This window comes from Rutidosis leptorrhynchoides, chromosome 11 (assembly GCF_046630445.1).
Source record: "Rutidosis leptorrhynchoides isolate AG116_Rl617_1_P2 chromosome 11, CSIRO_AGI_Rlap_v1, whole genome shotgun sequence".
NCBI classification, from domain to species: domain Eukaryota; kingdom Viridiplantae; phylum Streptophyta; class Magnoliopsida; order Asterales; family Asteraceae; genus Rutidosis; species Rutidosis leptorrhynchoides.
The window spans coordinates 162,399,302-162,408,829 of NC_092343.1; the positions used below are offsets into that span (position 1 = coordinate 162,399,302).

Consider the following 9,528-nt stretch of genomic DNA (forward strand, 5'->3'; position numbering starts at 1 on the left):
ATGTTATGTTTCATGAAAAATTTTCAAGGTAGTCTTATATCATAGTATATAATTTATATATTAAAAAGATATTAATTGTGAGGAAAAAAATTGTAGACATTAAGCTACTAACACTACCCAAACTACTTTTAAAATTTGTCAACACCTCGGGCTCTTAAACTCAAAAGAACTTTTATAATTCGTCAACACCACGAGCTCTTAAACTCAAAAGGATTTTTTAAAATTTATCAATACCGCCGGCTTTTAAACTCAAAAGAATAATTGTTTGAAAAAATCAATTAATTTTCCTCGATTATTTTACCCACCGTTCAACGCACAATTTTTAAAATTTGTCAACAACACTGGCTCTTTAATAATTCTTATACTTTTCATATTTTTTTAGTATCTCTATTTACATACCAATATGAACTAAAAATTATATTTTTGCACGAATTTTTACACACTCGTGCAATGCACGGGCTCAAAAACCTAGTGTGTATATATATATGTTTAGATAGATAGATATTATTTATTTTTAACCACTAGCAATTATCTATATATATGTTTCGTTATACTAAAGTTTTTGAAACATAGTTATGCCTTATATATATATATATATATATATATATATATATATATATATATATATATATATATATATATATATATATATATAATGTTATTAATAATCATACGGAGTAGGTAATCTTATTTGATAATTCATGAATATTCATTCTAATATTTTATTGTTAACTAGTATAAGTCATAACTATGTTTCAAAATTTTAGTATAACGAAACATATATATAGATAATTGCTAGTGGTTAAAAATAAATAATATCTATCTATCTAAATAAGAAATAATAGTAATATGTTTTTGTATTCAAAAAGTGGACTACAATAATATAGCAAACTAGATTTATGAGCCCGTGCGTTGCACAGGAACTCATCCGCAAACATTATTGGTTTTTAACCTTATATATGAAATAACGTTATTATTGAAACTGAATAGCTGTAGTATACAATTATATTTAAGAAACCCTTAAGTATTAATAACATTTGTACCGAAAGTAAATGTATTGAAACGATCATATATGTTATATGTATTATAATAACAATACATGAGCTTTTAAAAATAAAGCGAACTATAGATTTTATAATTTATGATGTATATCAAACATTATCTTAACATACAATAGTTAAAAACCTAATACTAAATAGAAGCAAACTAAAGAAACTACCTATTGTAATCCAGCTCATTTTCAGGCGACAAAAAACACAATGGAGATTAAACAATTATACACATGCTAAATTTAGGGAGTTATACTATTTAATGTTATCATGACCTCACATCCACATATAACCAAAAATTTGGCACCAATATCACGAACAATATATATACAAAAACTAACCAAACAATGCACTTAAAGTAAACCAAAAAGCAGCCAAAAACCAAAGTTTTATGGAAACTCAAGCTTAGAACGGTGGAGTTGCACATACGTGCACTAAGTTCACACGCCGAGGAACTACCTAAGTTATTCGTCTGTTGTAATGATATCTATAAGCAATTTGCTTTTGCGACAAAGCTCGAGGTGCAAAATCCAAATGAATATTACCAGTTGGATCAGCAGACATGCCTCCAATATTCTTTTCTTTTCTGTGTCTATTCCTACTCAAGATGTTAACACCTAAAACTACTGGTTGAAAGCAAATAATATAAACCACAAACATACAAACGAAGGTGCAACGTCAAAAGAAACATGACACAATACACATAAGATATAATAAGAGACAACAAATATAACTAAAGTTAAAGAATCTGAAACACTAATATAAGAAGAAAATATGTTACCATAGAGAACAGAACATAAAAAAGCAAATGCATATTCGAAGCAACTTTGTAGAAAATATTTGTTCTTTAATTTGCTAATTGGCTCAACATCTTGCTTGTGCTCAATTGTCCCACATCATCACGTTGGTCGTCACTCTTATATACTGACGTCTACAATTATGTGACAACAAAACGCCAACCTTTGGCTCTTTCTCGATTGCATCATGTATAAAAATTATGGTTATGTGAGATAGTAAAGTAGTATAATGTTACTCCCAAATCATTTAACCATAAAAAAGAAAAATAGCATCATAATCTAATTATAGCTATGTGCCACATTTCGTGATACTAAATTACCCATTAAAAATCTCCGGTTAACTCCTCTACATATACCACAACTCCATAAACTAAAAATGAAACTTCAACCAAGTGCACAAAAGTCATATTGAACTAATCAAATTGACTCTAGTTGTAATATTCAAGAAATTGGTTTTTATAACAATCCAATAACTATAACAAATCAAAGAACCATATATAACATCTTTAGTCTAAGCCTACTAGAATAATATTGGCATCCCACATCTTATGAAGATTCCTTCCATTGTCCTATCACTTCTTTGATGTATCACCTTCTTTGACGCTATGTCAAAGTTTGAAACCATAGCATTCTAAAACACAACATATTAGATAAAAGAATGACAATCCTCTTTCGACCCAACATCCAACTCATATTACCACTTATAGGGTGCTTAAGGAAACACACAGTTTGGCTTCTCCGTTCCATGGGCAATGAGCAGCAAAGAATTGGTAATGTTGGATATGGACACCAGTTTGGTACCTCAAATAGCTGGAGCTTCCTAACCAATAGTCAAACATAAGCATATTACACACCTTGTAACATGAATTGTTACTTCCTCATATGATACATTATACACGTGTGACAAATGAATAAAAAAAAAATGAACAAAAAAAACTTCCTGAATTACCTTTGTATTAGGGACAAGCAATGTTTGTGAGGTAGCAAACTGTTGTCCATATTAAAAAAAAAGGTAAACATCATATTGTAAACGCAAGTTAAATTAGGATAATTGTTGCATAAAGTATGCTAATGAACAAAGTACATTATCTGTGTTACCAAGTTGACCAACTTCACTTTAATTCACTTTGGACAACTCAGCAATGTATGAAAATGGTGGATCTCTCAATTTTTGTGTTGGATTTATCACTACCATTCACTTTGGGTCACCTTTGATATGTTCGACCCGTTTGAATTGTTTCAGCTTTAATAAGTTTATGAACCTAACATGTACAAGACTCGAACAATCATATTAAACTATTCTTTGTTTGTATCTTCGTAATTAATATGGTGGTGGATGAAAACAAAAGAAAGAAAGAACAAAAAGGTTAACATCAAAAATTACCTTTGTACAAAAATTTAATTTCAACGTCACAGAAAAGTTCCTTAAGCAAAGTAATCTATAAAGTATAAACCAACAAAAAATAAACAATTTTCCAATACCCATAGAACTTTAAAGTTCAAATATCACACAATTAATGTATTCCGGCAACACAAACTGACCCATTCAATCATTCTAAAAATGCTGCTTTATAGTGAACCCATTTGCTATCTCTTAATACTTTGATACCACTAAAGATTAAGATAACATCAAAACGAAGAAATAACCTGATGTTGAATATGGAAAACAAAAGGTTGGTGACAAGATTCTGTGATGTAAAAGATGGTTGTGTAAACTTTCTTCTATACCAGCAGCCAAGATCAGAAGCATATCTCTTCAGTTCAAATATAATTGATGTCCTTCCAACAATAACAAATATTGAAAGAAAATTCATGTTTAACTATAATCCTTCAAGTTAATTAAAGTACTCTAAATTACATAAAAAGTCTAGGAAGTTTACTTACAAGTTAATTAATGTTTGTTGGATGAGAATCATATTGCCATATAAAATCGTCAATGAATTAAGATTGAATTCGATTCTATTTTAATCTTTTCGATTCTACATAAAGGGCATGGAAATATTTTCTCATCCAACAAAGATATATAATTATCCCTTTAGTTTTAATTCAATTAGCTTTTGTTTTAAAAATTGACTTACAATGAAACCAACAAAGACAGAATGGAAATATAATTTGAGGAAGTGAAGTAATACTTGCAGTATGAGTGCCAATCTACATCCAAGAATGTTTAGTCAAAGAATGGCCATGAGGGTCCACCCAAGATGTCCTTGAACAATAATAAATTGAGATTGTTAACAAAATGTGAGCAAAGGTAAATATTTCATATTGTTAACAGTTCATAAATTGAATTCATATTACTAATGTAGCTCAGAAAATTACCCTTGATATCTAAACCATTTCATATTCAGATAGTTTGGTACCTTAACAGATATTAAGTGTGTCACGTCTATACCTGGAAACTGAGACCTAAACACTCAAATTCGGGTCCAATGGGTCAAGCTTTCGAGTCAATTTGGTCTTGAAAAAAATTAGGAATGTAAATCAAAACTTAAAAAAAGATTCAAATGGGTTTCTCTCCAACCTATTGAAATCTATACAAAAAATAAAGGAACGGGTCTAATGGGTATCAATACTCAAAGATCAATAAATAGAAATAGGTCTAATGGGTTTTGTTAATAGGTCAAATGGGCCGAGCATAAAAAGTTTCATCCGTCAAAAATTTATGAAAGCATTCATGGTTATAACATTTATTATGTATATTAATACTTCTTATGTATATATAATAAATAAAAATAATAATAACTAAAATAATGTAATAAATGTAAAAAAAAAAAAAAAAAAGCGATGTAACCCAATTGACCCAATTGACATGTGACCCGTTTCGACCCGTTACCCAAACCGACCCAACCTGACCATTTAAAAAATTGACACGTTTGACCTATGACCCATTTTGACCCAAAATCATTTTGACCCGTTACCCAAACCGACCCAACCTGACCCGTTTGCCAGACATAGTCACGTCAAATCTGATTACAAAACCTAGCTTCCGTTTTCAATCATTACAACTATTTATGCTCAATAAAAACTATATAAGAGTAATTGTTAATGTAAACTGATTATGTAACAAAGTTGCCATGTTGATTTTGTCTTTAGGTCATAAAGCGGGTGACTGATGGTGGGGCAGACTAATATTTTGAATGTATTGGTGAAACTGACATGATAGCTACTGCTTTACAATCTTGTTGTGACGCAATGCTCTCGCTATTGTAATCAAAATCTCATTAACATATATTTTTAATAATGTACTGATATGAGATACCTGTTATATGTAGGGCTGGGGTGTGACCGTTACACTCGGGGTTGCAAAGACAAAGCCCGAAGTAAGAAAACTCAAAGAAACTGCTAATAAAATAAGTAAACGAACAATAAAGGAAAATCGACGACCTCAACACACATGTTAATCGAACAAAAACAACTGTTCTTGGTCTACTAATGTAGCTCAGAAGATTGAATTCATATTACTAATGTAGCTCAGAAAAATTACCCTTGATATCTAATGTACCAAATTGGTGTTTTATTGAGCAAAAATATCTGAACCATTTCATTGATTTAGGTTTTGTAATCATATTTGACTGTGACACACTTAATATCTGTAGAACAGAAGAAAAATTATTTCTTTGGCCAAGAAAAATTAAAGTCAACCCGGCCCAACCCATCCATTGTGCAACCCATACACGACTACATGATAAATCCTTAAGATGGTGAAATAGAAATACAAACCTCAACAAACGGAAAAATACCTTCGTCAAAGTGAAAAGATTCAACGATGTGTACCAATGTCGAAACACCCTGAAATTAGTTTAAGATCAGATGTATACCACAACACAAAAAACCTATCAAAAAAATTATTACACCATAAAGATCTAATCTTTAATCAAATAAATAGACCTTAAATAAACATCAAATTATAAAATAGATTTTCTAATCTAACTGGAAATTGTATCAAGGATTAGTGAAGAATAGATTATTTTAATGCACTAAATTCTTGAACTTGTAAGATGATTTCGCAAGGGTTATAAAGTCACAAAATCAGAAGCATCCATACTCATAACCACATGATATAAAAAATGTATCGAGTAAAGAATCATCTTTACTCATAAACATAAGAGATACAAATCTATGATAAAGAAGCATTCATATTCATAATCGTAGCATATGAAATTATGCCTTCAAATCTAGGATACATAAGCTTAAAACACATATAAAGAACAGATTTGTAATGGCCATTATCTACCCTTTAATCATAATCATAATAATTTTGAAGACTAACCTGATTATCCTTTACAGCGGCTAGTCTAATTACAAATCTGATTATTGTTTACAGCGCCTTTAATCATCATAATAATTTTCAACACTAACCTATATACAGCATAAACTGACTCAAACCCATTACTCTTTCTGTTATATTTGATCTACATCAGAAACTACATCAGAATCTGACTCAAACCCATTAATCTTCCTGACCTGATGATTTACAACAGCAACCATTATTCTTCCTGTTAAACGTTCGTACGGATCGAAATTGTGGACGAAATTCAGATTTGATTTTGTTTTTGGTCGAGTATTTTGGGGGAGAAAGTTAGGGTTTTTTTACTCTGAAAGTAAGTCGTGAATGAATGATATGTTCTAGACCCCTAATTTTGTTATTTTCTCCAGTCCTTTTTTTTTTTTTTTTTTAATTTTGAGAGTATTATAGTCTCATTATTGCTAATCAAGATGATTATGAGGTGATTAGAAAATTTGGATGGTCTGAATTATCGATGTTAATAATAATGGGAGGCTAGAATTAGTGGTTTGAATTTAAATGATCTATTTTTAGCTTTGTTATTATAATACTAGCTTAAGATCCGCGAATTCGCGGGATTTTTTTAAAGACTTATCAAAAATTGAATTGTTAGAACTTAGAACAATTACATTCTCTTTTTTAACTATTGTAGCTTGCAACTCCTTAAGGGTCGTTTTTACCCGCAAAGTACTCATATTCTCTCTTCTAAAGTAAATTCGTTTAAGTCTTGTAAAAGAATATAACATACTAATATTAATTACCAAGGGCAGGAGAGGGCCCTGGTCACCTCACAAATTTATGTACTATATAGCAATTTTCTTAGAAAAAATTATGCCATTCGTACTTGTGGTTTGTTTACATTTTAATGACAAAATTTTAACTTTATTTTTTGCATCGTTGGTATCTATGTTTTATTTAAGTTTCGTGGTTGATACCCCATAATAACATCCGTTATGGGCCCAAGACTCTTATGAACATCAAGTACCTGCACAAAAATGTTTGGTAATATCAGCAATTGGTCAACTCAAGAGAAATGCTACTAAACACTAATTAATTGGATATGGTGTGGAAACTTATCTCATATCATATATTTAAGTCTAATCATCCAACCAATATTTAATTTCAAAAATTTTCACTATCCATTTACACGCTTAATAAGAATTGAAGATGTGACCTATATTATAATTCACAAATTAACTGTGTAAGCTCAAAATACATCATAAAAATTTAAAAAAAACCTACCCAAAACTTATTTTGACCCAGTAGCCAACTTTCCATGGTTACCTAATTTTCCAGTTTTAAAAGGTACAGAAAAACACACATAGAAGAACAAATCGAACCTTGAAAGGAGATGGAGGTCCATTAAAGAAGTACACTGTCTTAACAAATCTGCCAAAGTCCCAACCAATTTTTTTTTTGATTTTGCGTATATAGCGCACTTGTTTCTCGAATCATATGAACTTCAATGGTTAGTGATAGAGTTAAATTGTTCATCTAATCGTGTACCAACAAATGATGAAATGCTCTGCAAAATAACCATTTTCTACAATTGTTATACCTTTATGACCAAAACAAACATGAGTTTTAGCTGAATTACTGAAACACATAGATCTAGTACGTCATTTGTGCATATCTAGAGGTTGGCCTTTTCAACCCATATACACAAAAATGGGTCAATTTGATTTGTATTAAGTGCTTCTTAAACGGGTCGAAAGAGCAGAGTCTGAAAATTGTGTTCATATAAAACACGTCTAAAATCGTCTCGGTTGCGTGATCAAAATGCTTTACATCTTAGTAAACTTCGACATGCTTAGTTTAAGCCACTCGTTCTAAGAAAACAAACAGTTTGCAACAGATTGTTTGGAATTGTTTATGATTGTTTATGTACCTTGAATTAAACAATAAGCAGATAAATATTAAACTGAACAGTCCCCAAAACCAGATAAAACTAAAGTAATCCAACATTATTACACCTAAGTTTATTTGAAAATTCATATTCACACACATACTTCAAATACAATCAATCGTATAATCAAAATTAACACTGAAACATTATAAACACTGATACATCATAACTAAGCTTTAATTTAACAGAATCGGTTCAATTTGATTTTCATTTTATGACCTAAAAAATTAAATCACGGATCTCAAATCAAAAGATGTTAGGGTTAGAAATTGACCACCGGCGAAGCTAAACGGTGATGCTTATGATGTATCAGCAGTTTAACTTACTTCAATTTAAGCTTGAATCGATGATTAGAGCTCATGTTGTCGTTTTAGCACACACAAAAAGACAATCGCTGCAATGAGATTCAATAAATCCTTAGGTTAGATGATATCGCACTCAAACAATCGAATCTTAATTGTCCAAATACAATTCTTCCCGATTAAGAGTATTGTTTAATTGATTTCGAAAATCAAAAGATATCTTCTTGTGCCTTTACCGTGTGCCTACTGGACGTAGATGAATGAATGAATTGATTTTCGTTCTTGAAGATTGGCGTGTGTTCTTCAAAAGAGATTAGGGTTTTTTTATGTAACTGTATAGTGAATGATTTGAAAATTAAAGAACCCCTATTTTTTCTATTGATACCGTACTTTTTTCATGAAGGCTAATTTAGTCAAATTAGTGTTAATCATTGAGATTATGAGGTCATAATCATGATGTGGAGATTTTAAGGGTGTAGATTAAAGGGAATTTTAAGAATGAAAGGCTAGGATTAGCTGATAGAAATTTAGATGATGTTTTTTTTGTGTTTGTTATTATATATAGTATAGAAGTATAGATAAAGAGATTTTTTTTCCTACTCCCACACTTTACTACGGAGTATTATATAACAAGAATATTCAAATTAGATTGCTTTTAATTATTGATTTGTAACATATATTCTCTTTGATTTTGTTAGGGTTATCAACGTTTAGTACAACGAAAAGCTGATTAATTATGTTATATATAAAAAAAATTGAGAGGTTGGCCGCCGCAGCGCGCTGCTAACCTCGAAACTTGTTGACAAACAAATGAGGAAGGAAGATGTATTAGTTAACTAACATATTGACGCTCTGTTAACTAACTAACATTGCATATCTGCTCGAATGATTAATGAATGTAAGAACCGTGTAGAAATTCACATCATTATGTTCTAATAGTTACTTGAGTTGCAAACTCGTTTGACCCGACTATTTTGACACCTAAAATGATGATCAATTTTTGACTATATGATTAATGATTGTAAGAACTTGTGTAGAAATTCACATCATTATGTTCTAATAGTTACTCGAGTTGCAAACTCGTTTGACCCGACTATTTTGACACCTAAAATGGTGATTAACTTCTTGCCTATATGATAATCTTTGCAATATATTTAGAGACTGAAATGAAATAGATACTAACTGATGT

The 9,528-nt window shown here is 30.5% G+C and overlaps 1 long non-coding RNA gene across 4 annotated transcripts; it reads right to left on the reverse strand.

The window, feature by feature from the left end:
* Nucleotides 1–2,505: 2,505 nt before the first annotated feature.
* Nucleotides 2,506–6,445, reverse strand: LOC139876803 (uncharacterized). Of its 4 annotated transcripts, none has more exons than XR_011768309.1 (6): nt 6,117–6,445; nt 5,587–5,635; nt 3,979–4,052; nt 3,494–3,625; nt 2,796–2,834; nt 2,506–2,666 (listed from the first exon to the last, which is right to left on the reverse strand). It is a non-coding gene; the product is annotated as an uncharacterized lncRNA (long non-coding RNA). The 4 variants fall into 4 exon arrangements; XR_011768310.1 differs by adding an exon at nt 5,106–5,185 and having other exon boundaries at nt 2,796–3,625; XR_011768307.1 differs by having other exon boundaries at nt 2,796–3,625.
* Nucleotides 6,446–9,528: the final 3,083 nt, after the last annotated feature.